Consider the following 22639-nt stretch of genomic DNA (forward strand, 5'->3'; position numbering starts at 1 on the left):
ATTTATTTTTGGAAGAATTGTGAAATCTTGATCAAGTAAGGATTGTGGTTAAATCCACGTGTGTTAGACTAAGTGCAGAGATCCGCCAAGATCTCAATAACATTGAATTAATTGCAGTAAATCTGTACATTAATTTACCTCACTCTAACGAGGTGAGATTGTTCAGCGCTGTAAGAAAAGATAAGAATCTATAGTGCTTTTTGGTTGTGTAGTGCGAGATGCGCTGACATCTCCTGCAATGTACTTAAACTGTGTATAACCATCGACTGTGTGTAGCACAAGCTAGTTATTACAAAGTACGTTGCCATAGTGACACCCGTAACCCGGAAGTTACGACAACCATTTTCTGGGGTAACTTTCAGTCCGCCAGCGCCATTTTTGAGCTGTTTGTAAACAAACAGCCAAGCATGAGCTAAGCTAACTGAAGCTAACGCTTTTGCATTGGAGCATATGCAAAGCTAGTAGCATTGAAGGCTAGTGGTTAGCACATAGCCTTTGGTGATTTTAAATGCAGTGTTTGAAGTGTTTGAAGTGTTGAAGTGTTGACTTGATCAGTTACATCTGAAACTTATCTTTCACTCTTTCATACTGATTTCATCCTATCTCTCTTCCTCTCCTCCCATTGAAAAGAACAGACAGATGCAAACTTTATAAACCTTATTGCAATGCGATTTTAACAAAACGTCAGATTAGCGATCCCACAATTGATTATAATCACGTTTGTTTAAAGGCTTGTCCCCTTCCCTTCAGTATGTTTACTCTTAGCAGTTTAAACGGCCATAGCTGTTGTTGTTTCATTTCGAAAATTGATCCTGGTCATGTGATTAATTCAGCTATAACTGTTCTTATAATATGAATGACATCCATAGATTTTACGAATTTAAGTAATTATGGATTTGAAATTTTAATTTAAATTTTAATTTAATTTAGGGTTAGGGTTAGGGTTATTTATTTCATAATTAATTACAGATTTGGAATTTATATTTCATTTCAAAATTTAATTTCAGTTCTTGCTTTCACATAGCAACAATATGTACTGATTCATTTAATTATAAATTGCTGTTATAATCTAATGACCACAACATTAGAATTTTTAATCATTAACTATCAATAGGGCTCTGAAATTTTTGATTGCATTCGTAAGTAATTGGGATGGTACGGATTAAGCTAATTATAATTGCCCTTATGATTGTAGGAACATCAGTGGGTATTAATAACTTGCTATCTTTAGGGATTCAAAGTTTCTAATTTAATTTCACAATTAATTACAAATTTGAAATTTTAATTTCAGTCAATAATTAATTACAGTTCCTGTTTCCATATTGCAACAATATTTGCTGATCAGTTCAATTGTAATTGCTCTGATAATTTTAATGACAAACATCATTAAGATTTTAATCCTTAACTGTCAATAATGCTCTGAAATATTTAATTTCATCTGTAGCTCATCAGGGTTGGGTTACCCTACTTCAAGGTAATTATTGCTTAATTTTAAATGTAATTGCTCTCATCAATTTTAATGATAACATCATTACATTTTAACCAGGAAATACCATTTCTTACTTGAAATTCTGATTTCATTTGCAATTAAGTTCTGTGTCTACCTGTTAGGCCTTCTTTCCTCTCTCCTTCAGTTATTTAATTTAGTCTGTTAGTGGCAAAACCCCAAAAGAAAAATTAGGGTTTTCCTCAGCACTTAGGTTAAGTTAGTTTTATCATGCTAACACAGCAAAACCAACCCCATAGGTCAGCGGTGGCGAACTCCGGTCCTGGAGAGCCGCAGCCCTGCAGAGTACAGCTCCAACCCTAATTAAAACTCACCTGCCTGTAGCTTTCTAGTAACCCTTCAGACCTTGATTAGCTTGTTCAGGTGTGTTTGATTAGGGTTGACGCAAAACTCTGCAGGGCTGCAGCTCTCCAGGACCGACGTTCGCCACCCCTGGCATAGGTGTATCAATTTAACAGCGCCACCACCCTGTCATTCTTCCTAACATTTGGGAGCAAAACTTCTCTCTCCTTCTTCTTCTCTCTCTCGGCTGTTTTCTTCTGAGTTGACTACTGCGGCTGTTTGCTGGGATTTTGCCTGTGAAAATCATAAAGCAGAGAACTTTAGCAATTGAACAGGTATTTGTGAAACTTGAGAACATCGTTTCAAAATTGTCTTCCATTTACCTTCCACTCTCTTGTGAAACCCTTCACAGCTAAGAGGACTGATAGGCATCCACCAAAATTTGAACACGCATCTAGGAACGATCTAATTGGTGGACGGTGTCAATCTTAACAACTAAAAACCCAATACTATAATTTTTATTGTTTTTCCTTCACCCGGAGGAATTTTAATAACAATCACAGTCCTGGTATTTAGAAATCCCCATTTCCGAACACCATTTCAACCATTTCAAACTTAACCAAAAGGGAAAAGAGAAGATAATTTAATTATACTAATTCTGCTACCAGAAAAGGGTATTTTGTTGTTTTGTCTTTCACTTTCATCTTACCATTAACTTTCTTACTTTACAAAAAAAAAAAACTTTCTTTTACAGGAAAATTGGAAGCAGCCAAATACTATTCTGTTCCTTGCTTTGTTTGTTATTTTTCTTTTCTCCCTCTGTTCTCTAGCTGTGCTACCTGTGTGTGCTTACTAATTTTCCCCACAGAGACTACAAATTAGAAGCACGCCCACCAGAGGATCACAGTCGCTGAGAGCTGCACTCACCTGTCCCTTACACACTCACCGTCAAACCACACTTGATATTGCACACTTACACCTCTGTTTTGCCTTGTTTGTTTTGTTTTCTCTTCCTCAAGGTCTGTGTCAGTCTAGGTTCTAGATCTCCCTCACTGTGCCAAAACATGTCTCGCACAACAGACTCTATTGGCCACTGGGAGGACCTCGAGACATGGCTAAGTGTTGCAACCAACAGCCTCCTACCTAAGGCCACTGAAACACTGAGGCATCAGACACAGGACCAGCTGCATGACAACATAGCAAGCCTCATGAGACAAGACCCAAGTCAGAGCTACAGTCACAAAGAATTAGCAAAGATCACCAGCTTCTTAAGCCACACACTCATTGCCACCCTCAAGCTGAGCGACAGGCACGCCGCCCATCTCCAGCAGGATTTAACACGTACACAACAACGCGTCGAGCAGCTAGAACTGGAGGCTCAGGAACGACAGGAAGGGCCTGATGAAGTGGAACAAGGCGCTGAGGAGGAGATCACTAGGCTAAAAGAGACCCTAGCAGCTACTACCCAAGAAATGGAACAAGGCAAGGCTGACTACGCTGATCTCTCCAACAAGCTACAATATGCAGAACAGCTCCTGGAAAAGGCAAAGGCCGACTTCAGAGACAAGAATGGTTGAGTTAAAGCCCTTGAAACTCACCTGGATGAGTCAAGAAATGAGATCAGTCGCCTAACACTACAGCTGGGCTACATCAAAGAGAAGTCCGACAACATCAGAGAGGAACTCAGACATGCCTACGAGCTGCGCCCTGGGCCTACAAAGACACGACGGGCACCAGTCTCACCCCTGCCAAGTAGGACCAGGGTCACCTGTTCCTCAACTGACACGTGAACAAAAGGGGGAGGGGGCAGTATCGAAACATTCACCAGCTCCCTCTGAAGAACTTTACCTCACGACAAAGCTAAAAGAACTTGCTCCAGCCAGCCACAGATCATCGCATGGCTTGGACCTCATAGACCTCAACAAGCTCACCAGAAACATTGGCAAATTCACTCCAAGTGTGCCAGGTAGCTAGGATGTCCAAGCTTATCTGCAAGACGTCGATTTCCATCTGGAAATGAGACCCAATGTCACTGACAAAGATAGACTCTATTTGCTCCGAACAACATTCAGCCCTGAAGCGCCCAGCTTCCTAGACCGGCAGCCTGCTCACACAAAAACTGATTACCACCTGCTCCGAGAAGCCCTCATTAAAGAATTTGCCAACCCTGAGTCAGAACAAGGACTAGTGGCTGCCCTGGAGACGACACAAGGACGTCATGAATCTCCTCAAGCCTACTACAGCCGACTCAGACGTGCGTACTTCGGAACTCGCAATGAACCGGACATGGAAGATGATCTGAACTTCAAAGCTCTCTTCCTGAGAAACCTCCATCCTGGAGTAAGCCACCATCTTGGCGTTCTCGCAAGTCCGCGAACAACGAATGCTCAACAGTTGCGAGTCTTGGCTCATAAAGCTTACGGCAAACAGAAGATGGCCTCAGAAAATGGCGCCAAACCCACAGCAGTTCTTGACTTCAACACTCAAAGTCAGGAGCTGGCTCTCGAGGGCGCCCAACATCAAGACTATGCCAAGCCACCACACAAAGAGTGGAACACACCCTCGTCCAACAGAGAACGGGACTCCCACGCTGGTACCCGACCTAAACAGAAGAACAACCGCTGGGATGGACTGCGTGGACGACAACACTCACCTGGACGTCACTGGGGAAAATCTTGGGACCAATCCAGACATTGGAATCAATGGGACACATCATGGAATCAGCCAAACTCATTTGGAAACTCAAGAGGAAAAGGCTCGTGGGAATCCAACGGAACCTCCAAGGGAAAACGACAAACACACCCTGGAGCAACCAGTCCAAGGAATCAACGAAGGAACTCGCAAAGATTCCAAGCTGACCGAGCTCAAACTGAATCCACACAAGAACAAAATACACTACAGTGTTTCGACTCACAAGAACTGATGGAGACGATGATGAAAGATTTCTTCCACCGAAAGGAGGAGGACCAGAAGTGGGAAAATAAAGAGAAACCAGAGTCAGCCTGACTAGCAGCAGGAAGAGAAGGCAGCGAGCCACAGAGAACCGTAACTTCAGATGGACAAGAAATCCTACCTGAACAACTAGCAAAACAGTCAGAAACTGACCCAACACCTGATGCGTCAGATCACAGTAGCGTCCAACAAACACCTGCTGATGAAACCACTGAAGTTCCTCAAAGTGCTGTCTTGGTCGTCTGCCACTCCTCCGATGAACACCAGATCAGTCCTGACATCCTACCTGTCTCATCCCAAACTCCAGTCCCTCAACTACTGGGCGACCTCATTGAGAAAGGTATAGCAAGATAGTTTTACCTCTCCATCATCATCGAACGCCACATCAAAGTCGAAGCTCTTCTTGACACAGGAGCCGACATCACTCTAATGTCAACTGAACTCCTTGAAGAAGTCCAAGAAAGAACAAAGAGGTCTAATAGCACCCTCAAACTTCAAAGGAGCTGAACCTTCAAGCATATTCCCACACAGGCCTACAGCTAAAACATATGGCCCCAATTCACCTAACTGTGGGACTGATGGACCTCGTTCACCCAGTACACGTTTCACCACTCAACACGTATCCACTCCTCATTGGAAAAGAGCTACTTAATCGCTTTGAACCCTTAATTGACTTCAAGCAACTAAAGATATGGACGCAAGTCCATGAGCCTCTACCCCACATACCAGTCTAGCTAATGTCAGATGAATATGATGACACAGTAATGTTCACAAGACCCAATGAAACCATTGCCATTACTTCTATTCTGCTAGTGCCCAGAGAGAGCATCTGCCGATCAGAAATAACAGACGACACTCACCTCGCAGTCTACACTGTCTCAACACAGCCCGTGACAGAATCACCTGCACAGGTGACCATCAAGGCACAGAGCCCCTTGAATGACTCAACCATGGAGGAACCCTACACCGGGTTCGGTGCACAAATCCAACAGATCCTGAGTGAGGCGGATGCCCTCCACAAGGAAGCAGATCGCCAAGGACTCAAAGAGGTTCTGTACATGTACAAGGACTCCTTCGCAAAGGACTCCCTGGACTGTGGCCTGACCATCATCCACAGTGTGCGCATCCCGACAAAAGAGGTTCTGTACAAGTACAAGGACTCCTTCGCAAAGGACTCCCTGGACTGTGGCTTGACCAATATCCACAGTGTACACATCCCGACAAGCCTAAATGCACCACCCACATTTGTGTAACAATACAAGATTCCAATAGCGTCATATGAGCCAGTGTAAGAAATTGTTGACTCCATGCTGGAAAAGGGGGTCATCTGGCCCTGTAACAACATGTACTCTGCCCCGATATGGCCAGTTCTAAAGCCCAACGGCAAATGGTGGCACACTATCGACTATCGCAAGTTGAACCAGCAAGTACCCTTGTCACGATGGCCTATGACCCAGTTGGATCAAGAAATTCCAAAAATCAAAGGCTCGACGATCCTTTCCACACTGGACGTCACCTCCGGGTTCCGGACAATCCCTGTCCACCCCGATGACCAACACAAGCTGGCTTTCACCTTTGGCAATCGACAATACACCTTCACACGGTGCCCCTTTGGCTATGTCAACTCACCAGCAGAATTCAACATCTTCCTGAACAAATCATGCCCTGATGCCAGAACGAGAGGCAACCTTGTTTACGTGGATGATGTTCTTCTGAAAAGCTCAAATGTGGCAAACCACCTCAAAGATATCAATCACGTCCTGAACCAGCTGACAACAGCAGGAGCAAAGATCGCCCTCCACAAAGGACAATGGTGCAAAACCAAAGTGACCTACATCGGCCTGCTTATCGGACGAGACGGCATCGAACCACAGTCCAGTCGCACCCAAGCAATCCAAAACATAAAGACACCAACTAACACTTCTGAGCTACGAAGCTTTCTGGGAGTGTGCAATTATTCAAGACAATTCATTGAAAACTACGCTGACATCGCACGACCACTAACCTCCCTCCTGAGAAAGGACGAACCCTTCGTTTGGTCGGAAGCCCAGGACACAGCTATGAGCGAGCTCAAACGATGTCTGTGCTCGGCCCAATGCCTGGCCTACCCAGACCCAGGAAAAGAGTTCTATCTGGACATTGGATTCTCCAATCACTGCCTCAGTGCAGGCCTGTACCAGCTCCATGACAAAGACAAGGTCATATCTAGGAAACGGGCTAGCCTGCCAGAACGGTTCAACGGACATGCTGCACACAGCAGCAGAACCCAAAGAACCGTTAGCGCCACAACTGACAAACCACAGGTACTTCGAGGAGAATGTGTGGGAAAGGATGCCCACAGCATATATCGATGGCTGCTCCTACAATCAACGGGGCAATTTGAAAGCTGGAGCGGGAGTGGTCTGGCTCAACAATGACCCTTGCCCTTCGCAACAATTCAAACTAGGCCCTCACTCATTGCAATATGCAGAAATAGCAGCCATCCTCATCACCCTACAATTTGCTGCATCCCACAACATCAAAGAACTCCTCATCTGTACCGACTCGAACTACGCCCGTCTAAGCTTCACATGCCATCTAGCTGGATGGAAACAGAATGGATTCAAGACAGCTAACAACAAGCCTGTCAAACATCAGGAACTCTTCCAAGTATGCGATGCCATTGTCACTGAACATGACATGATTGTTTATTGGAAAAAGGTCCGAGGCCACTCACGTCAACCAGGACAAGACGAAGATCTCAATGACCAAACCGATGCCCTCGCCATAGCAGGTGCATTACACGGAGAGTCCTGGACATTTCCTGCCCTCCCAACCACCCTCCTAAGCCCCTCACTGCGCCAAAGCTCATAGTTTCTCAGGGCCAAAGGGGGATTATGCTGACACACGCCCACAATTCACATTGCGCTGGACACCATGGCACCAAGGCCACCTACGAAACGCTCAAGCAAGTAGCATACTGGCCTGGCATGCAGCAAGACGTGGCGGAGTACGTAAAAAGGATGCCTGGTGTGTTGCCAGTTCCAACTGGCTAATCCAAACCACCAAGCACCACTGCAATGGAAAGGAATGACCTTCCCATTGTCGGACCTCCAAATAGATTGGGTGGGACCCCTACCATGGTCAACACAGGGTAACAAATACTTCCTCACTGTGGTTTGCGAATTCACAAAATGGGTAGAGTGTCTCCCAGCTCCCAACGATACAGCAGAAACGACAGCCTGCCTTTTGATGAACCACATCTTCTCAAGGTTCGGACTGCCTTTAAATCTGACCGAGGAACCCACTTCACCGCCGAAGTCATGCAGGAAGTGTGAAAACTCCTGGGTATACAGGCCAAGCTCCATATAAGCCATCACCCAATTTCCTCAGGTGAAGTGGAACGAGTCAACAGGACAGTGGTCATGTGTCATGTTGAAGAAGTATGTGTCCACCAACCAAAAGGATTGGGATACTAAGCTTCCTCTGGTACTGATGGTCGTCAGGGCCACCCCTCACCGGTCTACCGGAGTACCCCCGTTCGAGATGATGACGGGGCGACAAATGACACTACCGTTACACCTGCTGTACCAACCTGGTGACCTGAACCTGACAACTCAATAAACCTGATTGAGATTACGAACCTCTGACAATTAGAGCGATCTAAATGACCCAATTACAAGTAATCCTAAATAATGCACCCCTACGTCTTCTCAAGTTTCTAACCTGATCATTCCCAAATTACCCTGCACCAGGATTCAGTCAGTGATGGAGATGTTGTTTGTGTCTTGTGTGTGTCTGTTCTCTCTGCCTCTTGTTCCAGTGCCCGCTGACGTTCGCAATGGGAACCTCACCGAGCAAAAGGGGGATATATGTAGGATTTCTAAATATGGACGGACACTGATATGCCATTGAATCAAACCATCATGAGGTCTAAACTAATCACCCCATCACATGACTCCCATATTCTGGGTCGACTTCCTGTCAGTCTTGTCTCATCTACTCAGAGGAGTGATGAAAACTAATCCAATCAGGAGATAACACAGAGATCTTTTGTATCAGAACTATAACCTATAGATACCTCATGATGTCTTGTGACCGCCAATGAATGGAACTATTATATCCAACAGGAAAAGGATGACTATAGTAACTGATGCCCTCAGGCCTGCAAACACGGGATCTATACGTGACTACCACATGACTTTTGACCACCTTCTTCCCTCCCTTCCTTTCTCTATTAACAGAGGAAACGCAGACTTACACAGATAATTCAAAAGGCAATCATTTAAAAAGTATAAAAGGGGCAAATATATTCACAAATAATATGTTTTATGTCTTATATATGTTTGATGTGTTTCCTGTAATCGGTGCAAGTTTAACCAATGTTTTATAACCCCTTTTAGTAATTAAGATTATTAATGTGTATGCAAACTACCCGATATTGAGCTTGAATGAAAGCTTGTTTTATTCGCTGAACATTGGTGTTAGTGAAAATTTTATGTTCGGTATCATTCTCTGGTGATAATACTTTTATCAGAAGTTATTTAAAACTTCCAGAAATACTCCCCACGGGAGCATGTGACTTGTGCACGAAAAAGGAACCACACAGGGCGTGGCTAAGCCCTGCAACAGCGTCCGATTGGAAGATCACGTCGTGGGGCGGACCAAAGTCAGCCTGCTTAAAAATGGACACAAAGCCCTCGTGGCTCGCTCGCTCACGCTCTCTCTCTCGCTCTCTAGAACTGTGGCTTGTAATGCAAGTACCAGGCAAAATCTTTTCATCTCTTGCTGAACTGGTGAACTGAGTTTTAGCAGTAAACGTAAGATAAATCTCTGCTTTGTGGCTCTCTCAGGATGAATTTAAAAGAACTCATGGAAAACGAGTTAGAACTTTGGGAACTTCATACAAACTCCGCTAACTTTCATTCTTCAGAACTGTATGTGTGTGTGTGTGTGTGTGTGTGTGTTTTAGCTTAGTTTAATGTAATCTAGAATAGCCAATCAATTCTAGTTTCATTTATAAAGAAGTATTGTCTGGTGTCGTGAAATTTTGTAAAGTTAAAACTCTGCCAAGATCACGTTACCTAGCTCGTAGCTTATAACTTATTAAAATCATGTATTAACCCGTGGCCAGGGAAAATACAAATATTCAAATTGTTAATATACACGGACGTTAATGTCTCGCTGGACGAGTCGTTGATACAGTGTAAACTATCAAATTTAAAATCAGTTCTAATCAGGTCTTTTGAATAATTAATTTCATTGTAAAATTCAAAAGAGTTAAATTCCTTACACTGCTGACCAAGCTTCGCTCACACCCATGTATGACACAGGAAGAGGGCGATTCACAGGACAAGCTCCAGGCCTGCAAAAACAACGAATCTAAAGAACCGTGATAGCGTGACTCAATCAACCTCTGTCTGAAACCATTTAAGCAACAGAGCTTCAGTGTTATCTCATGACTAGCTTCAGCATAAATCGATAATCAAATAAACAGAAAGAGATAGATTTACTGTGACACTTTGAACGGGAAGCTCACCAGAGCTCCACAGAGTGACCTCCTTGACCTCGGGAACAGATGATTCCCCTCACACCCTGCATTCCAAAAGAGATGCGCTCTTTTTATTGCAACAAAGAAACCCAGAAGTTGCATGGACGATGTTCAACAGACAATCATTTAAAAACTCATCATAAGTAGTGCAAATGTATCCACAAATAATGTGTTTTATGTCTTTTATATGCTTGATATGTTTAATGTAATCTGTGAATTTTCATCTATGCATTATACCACTTTTAGCAGATAAAATGTATTAAGGTGTATGCAAGATACCTGATATTTGATGTTGAATGAAAGCTTGTTTTATTTCCAAAATATTGTTGTGCAGGAAAATCCGGTATTATAAACAGTGTTCGTTGTAAGGCACTTTATAGAAGTATTAACAAAATCTGGCAAGGATGTTCCCAACGTGACTGGCAGAACATTAGGTTAATTTATAAGCAAAGAAACTCTCAGAAGAACTTCAAGAATCACTCTCCGTACCTAAGGCAACCGACTTCTGAAGCTCCTACATCACAAGGCAATCAACCATTCACCACGAGGGCTCTCCCAAAAAGACATCATCAAGGAAGATTACCAGCCAATCAGCAACGCCGGGACTCCCTCAGACAAGCCACAGAGGAAACCCCACTCAGCTTTCACCGAAACGCAAGTTAACAAACAAAGCTTCATCTCTTGAACTGGTGTGAAGTGATCTTAAGCAGTAAAGATAAGACAAATCTCTGCTTTGTGATTCTCTCAGGTTGCGATCTAAGAACTAGTAACAAGTGCTAGAATTTTGGGACTTCAGTCCAACCCTGTTAACTCTCATCTTGTAAACTGTATGTGTGTGTGCATATGTTTGTGTTTTCATTAGTTTAGTTCCTGTCCTTAGAGTAGCTCAAATAAATTCTGGATTTATTATAAATAAGCAGTGTCTTGTGTTGTGTATTTTAAAGTTAAAACTTTGCCCATATCTTGTTACCTTGCTCATAGTTAACACAAATACCAATCTTGTATTATCATCGTTGGCCACGGAGTAGTACAAACAAAGTTGGTAAGATACACTAAATTCTACTAGATGCTGGACGAATAGTTGATGAAGTGTAAGTTATACATTTTGAATCTTCAGATTCGATTCCCTCCGAAAACCTGAGCTAAAATTCCTTACACCATGCAATACACATAGCAATATGGATTAGAAGAGCATTCACTTATCTTAGATTTTCTTAGCATTGATTTCGCTGTTCTGAAGCAAGCTGCAACTGCTATGGCAAGCACTAGCCATATATTTGAATGTTGACCAGCAAGCTCATTGGCTACCGATACAGGAGAGAACCAATCAGCTGTGCCATGTGATAATGATGTCATTAGGTCAGATTGAGTTAGATCTATCGGACTGCGCCATCTAGAGTTTCATGTCAAAACTCTGTATTTAATTGACGATTCAATGATGTCATCATCCAGTTCAGCTCTCTTCCAATAGTGTCTGTGCAATCCGTCAAGCATCCCCAACTAAGCAAGCCAAAGGCAACAGTGGCAAGGTACCAAAACTCCATCTGTGACAGAAATAGAGAAAACACACTGGGAGAAACCAGGCTCAGTTGGGGGGCCAATTCTCCTCTTGCCAGACGAAACCAGTATGGCGTGGTTTAATTCCAGGCTGCAATACAGGTGCAGAGGACTTGTCTGGTTCCCGTGGTTGTAGAGGTGATGAGGTCTTCGCAGGGGATCCGTCTCTGGGGCGCATCTAGTTGACATAAAGGCATTATTGTGTATTACACTATAGACAAGACTGGAGCTAATTGTCACACAGAGAACACAAAAGTCATCTATAAAATGAAGATAGGGTTAAACCAAAAAGCTGAAATCAAGCATAGCGTTAGTTCTGGCAGGTCACATTAGTCATGTTTGCATCATCTAATTCTCAGCTGACCCACGTCTGCCTAAAGGAATATGATGCTTATTACATCATCCCAGGGCTGTGCACATGGGGGTGATCCAATGGCTAGAGCCACTCCCCCTCTGCCCTCATTGGCTGAGGTGCCCCTCTTGAACACCCCAGCACCCCCACCCCCCACCGATTTGAATTATAGAAATGCGACAGTGTATTATGTGTATGCCAGGTTAAAGAGATGGGTCTTCAATCTAGATTTAAACTGACAGAGTGTGTCTGCCTCCCAAACAATGTTAGGTAGTTTGTTCCAGAGTTTGGGTGCTAAATAGGAAAAGGATCTGCCGCCCACAGTTGATTTTGATATGCTAGGTATTATCAAATGGCATATCAAAATGAGTTTTGACATTGCAGCAGACGTGAAGGACAATAATGCGATATGAGCTCGCTCAAGTATTGAGGAGCTAAAACATTCAGGGCTTTATAAGTTATTAGCAAGATTTTAAAATGCATTCGATGTTCAATAGGGAGCCAGTGCAGAATTGACAGAACTAGGCTAATATGGCCGTACTACCTGGTTCTAATAAAAACTTTAGCTGCTGCATTTTGGACCAGCTGGAGTTTTATTAAGCGCACAGAGCAACCACCCAATAAAGCCTTACAATAATCTAACCTTTCAGTCATGAATGCATGACTGCATTTCTGCATTTAATATTGAGAGCATGGGTCGTAATTTAGATATATTTTTAAAATGGAAAAATTTTACAAATGCTAGAAACAAGGTTTTCAAAGGAAAGATTGCTATCAAACAGCACACCTAGGTTCCTAACTGATGACGAAGAATTAACAGAGCAGCCATCAAGTGTTACGCATGTTTCACACATACTCCGTCTGCAGTGTGTATGCAGTGTGTATTTTTTTCCGCACCCATGTTAACAGATTAGATATTTCACACTGTACGCGGTAGCGGTCCGTCGGTGCATTCCAGCGGCGAGTCTGCAACACTGCAGCGACCGTTTCCGCACCAAGTCTATTTTTGCTGTGCTGCACGCGCTGAATTAAAGTGACAGCGCATTGTTCGAGGTAAAAATTATCATGATTGACACGGAAATTAAGTTATTTATCAATTTATTGTGAAACAGTAAATTGTGTGAAACAGTAAACACGTAGGTTTTTAGCTAGATTTGAAAAGTGCACTTTTAGATAAACAATGCAACATAATAGATGCACTTGTGGAGATAGAAAAGTGATGTTTTATTAACAAATTTCAGGAGGAGCATGCGCAGATAATCAACCTGGCCAATTCACTATCAGTAATCATCATCTATCCAACCACCACAAGAGAGAACCACTATAAATAATCATAGCAGCCTTACCTTCATTCTCTCTAGTCTTTCAGCATTCGGTTCGCTCCTTTTTCCATTTTACCACAGACCCAATTTCCTGTCCAACGAAGAGACCTATACTGGGTATTTTTCGGATCCTCCGCCGCAATTTGCCGGCCCCAGGATCACTCCTTCTCAGACACCGCCGCCGAGCACCAGGCTTCATCGCGGCCGCTGCTCTGCTCGACCAGCCACATGCTCTCCACGACGCTGAGGCTTAACCTCACCTCCACTGGTGAGACTTCCAACTTCTCCTGCATCCTCGTATAATTTGGCCATGCCAACAATTCCTCAGATCGGAAAGTGGATAGTATTTAAGCCTGAGGCTAACACTGATTAATTCCGATGCACCGTTCTCACGGAGGAATTAATACAAAGCGTATCTGTACAATCTATTCGTCACCTTGAAATCAGCCAACCTCGCTCCTAAGTCCACTCAGCAGAGCAGACAATATTTCAAGCAAAGCTCGCAAGGCCCCGAACTCACCTCGCTCGACACCACCATCACCCCCCAGACCCGGCTCTCCTTAAGCGCTTGGTCGCAGCGGCAGGCCTTCAATGCGCCTGGGCCGCACCCCAGATCTCACCGCAGCAAAGCCTCACTCGCTTCCCGCTTCAGCTCAACCTTTCCCCGCGGCTCTTCTAGCCGCAGCGTCGTATGCAGCCGGGCCTCCAGCTCCTGTATCAGATGCTAGCGTGAGGCTGCCTCCGCTAGTGGCACAGGCCGGGTTGCAAATTAATTTTAGGTAAAGTCACTAAAAGGCAGGTCGTTTGTTGCTACAAGTCATTAAACTACTTTGTGACATAACAGGGTGTTGATGTCATTTTGTAACCATGATGCAAACACGAAATGACTCAGATTTTCTGAATTAATTTTACTGTAATTTTTAACTATTTTAAATTACACATTTCACTCAGATACACGGATTCAAAAGATTGATTTTCGAGAAATAAGTTCAACTATGTACCTAAATGATTAACAATTATAGGCACAAACTAACAACTAAGGTGTATCATAAATACATTTTTATTGAACAAGCATAACTAACAACCTAATTCACACGTGATATGTATTGCTAGGCACCTCTCTCTAAGTATCTAGCCGATGCTTTACAGTACTTTCTTCTTTGAGTGGTTAAGAGGAAAATACATGTCTTTTTTAGGCATTTTATCACTTTTAAAAGATGCTAAAAGTTGCCAAATAAAATTTTAAATGGCTAAATTTGTTGCTATGTGCTTTGGAGATCAAGTTGCTAGGGTGGTCTGAGAAGTTGCTAAATCTAGCATCAAAATTGCTAGATTGGCAACACTGCAGGCTACTCTGGCATTTCAACATTTCCAGTCAAATGTCACAAACCACTCTCCTTTCCCGCGGCCCGCAGCTGAAGCAAGCATGACGCTGCCTCCACTTGCACCACAAGCCCTTACATCCCAGTCTTTCCCTCTGCTACTTCTAAACCTTTCCTTTTTCAGCGGCCTCCAGCTCCATTAAGCAGACGCTAGCGTGAGGCTGCTTCCGCTAGCAGTGCAGGCTACACAGGTTCTTCAGGACATCACATTCCCCCTCTCCACCCCCCCTGCTAATGGCGCAGTCCCTGATGCCCACCATTCCCCCTCTTTGCCCCCCCTTTTCTTCTGCAAACACTCCCGGAGCCGACCCAAGCGTGAGGCTGCCTCCGCTAGCGGTGCAGGCTACACAGACTCTTCAGGAACCCCACTCATTTCCCGTGACCTACTGCCCCCACTTGCAACACAGGCCCACATATCTGAGTCTTTTCCTCCCGTTATTAATAGCCCCTTTTCCTGCTCAGTGGCCTCCAGCTCCCATAGCAGACACTAGCCCAGAGGCTGATTTAAGCATGAGGCTGCCTCAGCTGACAATCGCGGCCCCTGCTCCTCTCCCTCACCGCTCTACTTAATAATAAAAAAAGGCCTTCAAGAGCAACATTCGATCAGACTGCTTCCATATCAAAGACGCTCACTGAACCCTCATCAGCCGACCCCTTTAATGCCAGTCCTTCGCTGTTCACTCCAACTCCAGACCCACCATAGCCATCCCTTTTAACACCACCAAATCCACCCATAGTGGCTCATCTCCACTCCCCATCTCCACCCCAGCAACACCCCGCTCCCGCAGGAGAGTATCTGTTTTTCCCCACTGCCGCAGCAGTGACTGCTCCCGCAGGAGCCTTTATCTGTATTTCCCACTGCCGCAGCAGTACCTGCTCCCGCAGGAGCCTTTATCTCTCTTTCTTGAGCGCAAATGGAGAAAAACTAACTTGGAAGTTTTTAGAATTGCATGGAAAAACAGTATGTCCAGCTATAGACAGGCTCTAAAAGTTGCCAGGGCCGAGCATATCCACAAACTTATAGAAAATAACCAAAACAATCCAAGGTTTTTATTTAGCACAGTGGCTAGATTAACAAATAACCATACGGCACCCGATCTAAATATTCCCTCACAGTTTAATAGTAATGACTTTATGAATTTCTTCACCGATAAAATAGATAACATCAGAAATACAATAACAAATGTAGATTCTACTTCAGCTTCATTCATCGCACCAAAAGATATACTGCAGTGCTTTACAACTATAAGACAGGAGGAGCTAAATAAACTTATCACTGCATCTAAACCAACAACATGCCTGTTAGATCCTGTACCCACTAAATTACTGAAAGAGTTGTTACCTGTAGCAGAAGAACTGCTTCTCAATATTATTAACTCGTCATTGTCTTTAGGTCACGTCCCAAAACCATTCAAGCTGGTGGTTATTAAGCCTCTTATTAAGAAACCACAACTAGATCCTAGTGAACTGGCAAATTACAGACCCATCTCAAATCTTCCTTTTATGTCTAAAATTTTAGAAAAAGTTGTGTCTGCTCAATTGTGCTCCTTTCTGCAAAAAATTACCTCTATGAAGAATTTCAGTCAGGTTTCAGGTCCCACCATAGCACAGAAACTGCACTTGTTAAAATTACAAATGACTTGCTTCTTGCGTCAGACCAAGGCTGCATCTCATTGCTAGTTTTACTTGATCTCAGTGCTGCGTTTGACACTATAGATCATGACATACTCATAGATCGATTACAAAACTATACAGGTATCCAAGGGCAGGCTTTAAGATGGTTTAGATCCTACCTGTCCGATCGCTACCACATTGTTCATTTAAATGGGGAGTCATCTCAATTATCACCAGAGGCGGACAGTAACTTAGTACATTTACTTGAGTATTGTACTTAAGTACACTTTTTGAGTATCTGTAGAATAGAAACAGAGAATAGAAAAAGAATAGAGCAAACTTGTGTTAGAGACCTTTTTGCTTTTTATAATTGTATAATAAATAAAAAGAAAACAAATATATATAATACAAAATGATTTGCTACTTTATTTATTTATTTATTTGTTTGTTATATTTATTTGCTTTATTTATTTTATGTTATTACATGCTGAGGTTTTTGGTCCAATAATTAAAACTTGAAAATTCAGGAAAAAATGTTTTCTTCTGAATTAAGCAGTAGGGAATCACAAGTCATCCAGGTATTTATATCAACTATGCATTTCGTTAGTTTTGCGAATTGGTATGTTTCATCTGGCCGCAGAGAAATATATAGCTGAGTATCATCAGCATAACAGTAAACGCTAACACCATGTTTCTTGATGATATCTCCCAAGGTTAACATATAAAGTGTGCAAAGCAACGTTCCCAGTACTGAGCCTTGTGGTACTCCATACTGTACTTGTGATCAATATGATACCTCGTCATTCACTGCTCCGTATTGATGACAGTCAGATAAATAAAATTTGAGCCATGACAATGCAATTCCACTAATGTCAACATAATGTTGTAGTCTACTCAAAATAATTTTGTGGTCGATAGCATCAAATGTAGGGTTGGGTACCAAAACCCGGTACCAATATGGCACCGGTACCTATGTAACCGGTATGTACTAGAACCGAATCAGAACGCAAATTTCGGTGCCTCATTTTGGTGCCATGCCTGAGCGATCGATTTAAATATTTGTCCTCTGGTTCTCCGAAACGGACGTAAGAAACATCATCACCGGCACCTCATGTGAAAAATAATTTCTTGACTGAGAAAATGCATGTGAACTCGAGTCAGAAAGCTCTAATAATACAAATCCAAGAAATCCAAGATTGGTTCCTGGGGGCGCAGGCTGGTCGTCGGCAGCCGCCTCCGGTTCCATTCTTTCCGGAAGTGCATGAGGAGGTTACTAAGTCTTGGAAGGCACCTTTTTCTGCCCGAAACAGACTTGGTGCCTCCTCCGTCCTCACCACCCTCGACGGTGGGTTCCTGGACTCCCCGATCTCCTAGGCCGGCCTATTCGGCGAAGCGGTGGAGGGCTTTGACCAACAGTTCTCCGCCGTGCAGAAGCAGACGGAGGCGTTTCGACACATCCTGCCCCGGCGGTCTGCTGCTGTCTCCACCCCACCGCCGGCTGCAGCCCCTCTGTCTGCTCGTCGCCAAGGGTGCCCTCCTGCGGCCTCCACCTCTGCTCCGGCGTGTACCACACTTCATTTTTATGTTATTATTTCATATAAAAATACATGAAATCCGTCCTGGAGCAATCCAGAAAATTAATGGGTTGAAAGTCACATGTCTCATGAGTTTCTATTTCAAATCTGAAGAAGATACCATGAAAAATTAGATTCCTGTAACCATTTTTCTGAGACTATGTCTAGTCCCCCCCCCACACTTTTTTGAGGAAAAATATTTATAAATTGAATTGAATAGTTCTACAAAATACTTTAGTCATTAAACATACCACTGCATAGTTTTCCAATTATAAAATAGTAGAAATAATCTTATACATCATATAAGTGATTTATTTGATCACTAGAAAACAATAAGAATTTTTTGAGTAATAAAAAGAAATAAGAAAATAAATAAATAAATAACTATGTATGCCAAGTACATCCTGTGATTGCTAGACAGACAGCATTCACACTGATAGCTGCTCATACAGTCAGTAAGCACATGCTGATGGCCGGTCATACAGATGATAATCATACAGATGGCCGGCCATATAGTCAATAATCACACTCTATTCATATAGACCGCATTCACACTGATAGCTGTCATACACTCAGTAATCACACGCTGATGTGCAGTCATATAGATGTTAATCATGCAGATACAGCCATATTCCCCACAAAACACACACACATATATGAAAAATGTTGAAGAGCCGTCATGAGCCATCACAAGAGAGCTCCAGAATTAAAATAATCAATATTCCACGTATCTCTAGTTTTGTTGGACTAAAAGTGCTCAATGGGATGTTGTTCAGTGGACCCTTACCTTTCTAACTAAACCGGGATTTACAGCTGTGGATGTGTTTCTGACTCGTTATTACTATGAATCTGCTATTTACTTCATTTTGATTATGCATGTTTTGATGTGTACTGCTTACACAAATTTAGCAAATACATTCTTTATAAGCTTTCCATTGAAAAACAGCAATCTATAGTCGATGCTTGAGGCTTAGACCTTTAGAATGATACATAGTTTGTCAAGATTAATTATGTCCCTTTTCATTTAATCTATTCGTAAACATTGACACGTGCAAACAAAGAGCGTTCAGTGCGCCGGCGTCCAGGTGCTAGTTAACAAGTTAAGTCACGAGTGTACTCGTATACCATGATGTCAGACTGTTTTCCTTAATCTTCTTTAAGCTTAAAGGAGCAGCCGTATCTAAAGTTCTAGAAGAGAGAGAGTCAATAGTTTCTGTTACATCAAGTTTTTCAGAGCTATTGGAAATGCTGAGGAATTGAGACAAGTCAGGAAGATAATTTGCAAAGTAGTTTTCATGGTAGAAGTGATGGTTCTACCATATTTGTAACAAAGAGTTGAATTTTAGATATATATGGAGTATACACATGTCACACCCTTGGACATTTAAGACAGGACGAAGGACTCAGGAAAACACAGGGCTTAAATAACAAGGAACTAATTACCTGAAATCAGTGAACAATCAAAACATGGGAGAAACAGGGCCCAGTCCCCTGAGTCTGCTCCAGTGTTGGATCCAGCTTCTGAGTCCGCTCCAGTGTCAGCTCCAGCCCCTGAGTCCACTCCTGAAAGGGCTCCAGTCCCAACGTCCAGCCCAAGGAGGACTCCTGTTCCCACGTCAAGCCCAGGGAGGGCCACAGTTCCCGAGTCAAGCCCAGGGAGGGCCGCTACTCCTACGTCAGGCCCACGGAGGGCCTCAGGGGCTGATATTTTCTCGTAGAGGCTGGGCCGAGGCCAAGGCCACGGAGGCCGCTCCGCCATGACCCCCTGAACAGTCTGCTCCGCCATGGCTCCCTAGTCTGCTTGCTCCGCCATGGCTCCCTGAACTGCCTGATGCACCATGGGTCCCAGATCCGGTACCGCCCTGGAGGCCTGCCGTCCCATGTAAACCTGTCCGTAGAGGCCTCCAGAGCACACCCCCCTCTCAGTTGGATGTTATGTGGCGCGTGGACGCTCCTTCCGGGAGGGGGAGGTAATGTCACGCCTTTGGTCTGCCCCTGTGTTCAGTGTCTTGTGCTTTGCTCCCCATGTGCTCCCCATGACCCTGTTTCTCCCGTGTTTTGATTGTTCATTGATTTCAGATGTGTTGCAATTAGTTCCTTGTTATTTAAGCCCTGTGTTTTCCTGAGTCCTTCATCCTGTCTTAAATGTAATTTCCTCGTGCTACGTGTGTCTCCTGGCTCCCCTGTGTTTCCTTCCTTGTGGATTAAATAAAGACAGTTTCACGAGTTCACACTTACATATAATAAACAGAGTAAAGGTTATGCATATTTGGCGTGCTGTCCGGGGAGAGGGCTCCGAGCTTGGTAATTACTCTCGAGCCCAGGGTACTCCCCCTGTCCGGGGAGAGGGGTCCGAGCTCTGCTTTTAGCCCGGACCTAGAGTGCTCCCCCCGGGTGTTCCTCCCTGTGCTGGGGTAGGAACGGGCTGAAGGTGAGGAGTCGGGGTGGTGGAGGGATGCTGAAAGACTACAGATAATGAAGGTAAGGCTGCTTTGATTATTTATGGGGATTCTGTCTTGTGCTGGTTGGATAGATGGTGTAATTACTGATGATGGACTGGCCGTGTTAATTATCTGTGCATGCTCCTCCCAAAATTTGTTAATAAAACATCACTAATTGTGATATTCTCCATCTTCTCTGCGCAACTTCGTTCCTCACAGTAGGAACCATGACAACACGAGACTAGATAGTGATCCGAGATCTCATCACTCTGCTGCAGAATTAAAAGCCATTAATATCAATTGCATGTGACAGTATTAAATCTAAAGCACGATTACAGCAATGAGTAAGCCCTGACATGTGTTGTCTAACCCCAATGAGGTTCAGAATGTTTATAAATGCTGATTCCAATGCATCTTTTTCATTATCAAGATAGATATTAGAATCATGAACTATTAAGACTTTATCTGTAGCCAGCACTAACTCAGATAGAAAATCAGCAAATTATTTGATAAAGTCTGTATGGTGCCCTGGTGACCTGTATACAGTAGCCAGTACAAAGTCACAGGGGATTTATAATTAACACTTGTTTCTCTGGATAATGTTATATGAAGCACCATTACTTCAAACAAATTATAATTGAAACCAGACTTCTGAGAAATACTGAAAATATTACTATAAATTGTAGCAACAACCTTTACCTTTTGGACGCGGCTCATTTTTATAACAGTAATGTTGGGGGGTAGACTCATTTAAAATAATGTAATCATCCGGTTTTAGCCAGGTTTCTGTCAAACAGAGCACATCTAATTTATGTATATCTGTGATCATATCATTTACAAAAAGCACTTTTTGTAGAAAGGGATCTAATATTCATTAAGCCAAGCTTTATCATTTGTTTATATCTGTATTTTATTTGTTGAACATCAATTACAGGTGCATCTCAATAAATTAGAGTGTCGTGGAAAAGTTCATTTATTTCAGTAATTCAACTCAAATTATAAAACTCGCGTATTAAATAAATTCAATGCACACAGACTGAAGTAGATTAAGTCTTTGGTTCTTTTAATTGTGATGATTTTGGCTCACATTTAACAAAAACCCACCAGTTCACTATCTCAACAAATTAGAATATTGTGACATGCCAATCAGCTAATCAACTCAAAACACCTGCAAAGGTTTCCTGAGCCTTCAAAATGGTCTCTCAGTTTGGTTCACTAGGCTACACAATCATGGGGAAGATTAACTCTGGAGCGTGTGCAGCCAATCACACGGAACATGGTGTAGCATCTGGACCAATCAGACACACCATTTTTCATTTGATTTAACAAATAAATTATTCATTAGATTAACAAACGTTTACAGACCCCTCACCCAATAAACATACTGGGTTCCAAGTTGTCTGTGAACAAGGCGATTAATTATTCATATTTCCCCATGAGCTGATTCGCTACAATGGAGAGTGTCAGCAAGTGTCATTTGGATTCACTTCTCGCAAGAGTCAGCGCAATTCCCTTTTCTGCTGAAGATTAAGAGATGTCCTTATAAAAAATGTAATACATTTAAATGCATTTAAAAGGCAGGAATACACACTTCTGCTGCAGCAAAAGTTTGACAGCAGAAAGAAAATATGTGACTATGCAAAGGAATCAACTGAATTAAATTATTTATATATAGTTTCACACAGAGCTCAAAAGGAAAACATATACGTTTTGTCATTTCACATGTACCGTCTGGACCAATCAGACACACCATTTTTCATTTGATTTAACAAATCAATTATTCATTAGATTAACAAACATTCACAGACCCCTCACCCAATAAACATACTGGGTGCCAAGATGTCTGTGAACGAGGCCCAGGACCCTGGTTACTATGGCAACCCTGACACCTTTGCTAGACCAGATAGATTTCACGACCTAATGGCATGTTGAGAGTCCTCACTCTCACTACATTTTCCATAGGACAGACACATAATGCACAGCAAAATGGACTCTTCTATAGTCCAGAAACCTTTCTGTGAATGAACAAACATATCCTTCAGGTCATTGTGTTGCATTGTAGACTATTTTATGCATGCTTATGGTATAACCACTCATAACCACTCATTCATGTAACCTTACATATA

At 43.0% G+C, this 22639-nt stretch overlaps 1 long non-coding RNA gene across 1 annotated transcript in view; it reads right to left on the reverse strand.

Moving 5' to 3' along the window:
* Window positions 1-2011: 2011 nt before the first annotated feature.
* The window catches only part of LOC107573724 (uncharacterized), a 21900-nt gene continuing 1272 nt past the window's right edge, over window positions 2012-22639 (reverse strand). The window contains exons 2-3 of the long non-coding RNA XR_001607559.1: window positions 15142-15149; window positions 2012-2083 (exon numbers count right to left, since the gene is read on the reverse strand). This is a non-coding gene — a long non-coding RNA (uncharacterized lncRNA). The remainder of the gene's footprint in view (window positions 2084-15141; window positions 15150-22639) is intronic.

Source organism: Sinocyclocheilus grahami, unplaced genomic scaffold (genome assembly GCF_001515645.1).
Source record: "Sinocyclocheilus grahami isolate Dianchi unplaced genomic scaffold, SAMN03320097.WGS_v1.1 scaffold2016.1, whole genome shotgun sequence".
NCBI lineage: Eukaryota > Metazoa > Chordata > Actinopteri > Cypriniformes > Cyprinidae > Sinocyclocheilus > Sinocyclocheilus grahami.